Source organism: Octopus bimaculoides, chromosome 1 (assembly GCF_046866305.1).
Source record: "Octopus bimaculoides isolate indiv1 chromosome 1, ASM4686630v1, whole genome shotgun sequence".
Lineage (NCBI taxonomy): Eukaryota > Metazoa > Mollusca > Cephalopoda > Octopoda > Octopodidae > Octopus > Octopus bimaculoides.
The window spans coordinates 42322864-42325091 of record NC_142928.1 but is presented as its reverse complement, the minus strand read 5'-3'; positions in this window follow the sequence as shown (position 1 = coordinate 42325091).

The window sequence follows — 2228 nt, the reverse complement described above, 5'->3', positions numbered from 1 at the left end:
TATATAAAGATATATATATATATATATATATATATATATCTTTATATATATATATATATATATATATATATATACATATATATATATATATATACATATATATATATATATATATATATATATATATATATATATACATATATATATATATACATATATATATATATACATATATATATATATATATATATATATATATATATATATATATATATATACATATATATATATATATATATATATATATATATATATATATATATATACATATATATATATATATATATATATATATATACATATATATATATACATATACATATATATATATATATATATACATATATATATATACATATATATATATATATATATATATATATATATATATATATATATATATATATATAATATATATATATATATATATCGTTCACGGAAAACATTTTTGCGTATGCGTATAAAAGCTTCTGTGTTATTATGTCGGCTACGACCTAATGATTCCAAACTCCATCCATGGCTTATTATTATTATTATTATTATTATTATTATTATTATTATTATTATTATTATTATTATTATTATTATACACACACCTAGCGAGTATCCCGTCGTCGGCGTGTAATTTCCACAATCGAATACCTTGAAGGTCTTTCGGAATAACACATCCTGATAAGTTGGATTTTCGCCGTTTTGACGCGGTTTTTCCAGGTGGTGGGGTGGGGGACTGTTTAATGAAAAACAAAAAAAAACTTTTTTTTAATTAATGAATCCCCTTCTTCGACTTCCAGACCGATTTTGTCCCTTTTTTTTTTTTTTTCCACAACGCACTTAAAAAACAAAGGGGAGGCGTCTTTTCGGTAAAAAAACCAATTTTAAAAATTAATGAATTTTTTCAAACACTCAATACTGAATTTAACCATTTTTTTCTGGCATTAAGCACTTAAAAATGATGGAAGAAGCCTTGAAGGTTAACAAAATAATTTTTGGAAATTGGCGATCATCATTACAATCCCCCACTTCCTTTGTTTTCAAACAGAAAATAGAATGTAACTTAAAACAATAGAGAAATCTTTTTCTAATTTTTTTTCATTAACCCCACCCCTCCATAAATCCTAAAATTCGGCTTTTTTAAAATGCCTTTTTTAATCATCGTTTAAAATACGAACAGTCTGCAATTTGTTTCTGTTTATAAATTCAATAAAACTTTTAGACGAAAAGGTGTGTGATTTAAGGGAGGTTGAGCTGTTGTTTCTAACACATCCCATGACCAACTGGTATCTTCCTCGTTTCTTTGCCACTGTAACATATATTGCTGCTTTTCAATATTTTTCTCCCCCATAAACATTTTATAAGCAACAACAAAAAACTTGTAATTTAAATTTTGAACGTCTATACCGCATCAACCGAGTCCATCCGTGTATGTATGTGTGTGTGTGTGTGTGTGTGCGCGTGTGGGAGTAAGAAAAACATTTACTAACAGAAAAGTATGCTATTAAAATAAACTCTTTTACATCTCTTTTTAAAATCACCCTGTCGACCTTACACACATGCATACACACTCGCTGACAAACACACACACACTGACAAGCACACACACACACACACACACACACACAGACAAACATACACACACATACACACACTCAGTTTGAGTGATATATTTTTATAGAGAGTGAGAGAAAGCGTGGTAAAAATGTATAGAGATGAGTAATGTTTACAATGAGAAAAGCGAAAACTGAAAAATGTTGCTGACAGATTTTTAAAATTAAGGAAAAATTCTCAAATTTGGGATATATATGTACTTTTTCACGCTGAATCCAAGTTTGTGGTTCATTTATCCCAGAAAAAAATTCAGAAAACTCTTACAGAAATTTTAAGTTAGATCATTTTTACCCAAACAGAAAACAGTTTTTGTACATAATAGTTGTGATAAAATGAAAGTAAACAGAATATTCCAACAACTCGAAACCTAATTTTCAACCGTGAGCGTGCTTTGTCGTGCAGCAATATCACTTGCTTTAACAATAGACCTTGGCGTTTGGTGCGAATTGCTGATTTCAGTTTGTTGGCCAGTATTGCATTGTAGCCTGCACTGGTGCCTGTAGACCCCTTTTCCACGTAATGTTCCAGCGTATGCCCTTTTGCGTCCCCAAAAACGGTTAACATCACTCTTTCAGCGGAAGGTTGAGACTTGAATTTCTTTTTCGCTGGCGATACCGGGAGTT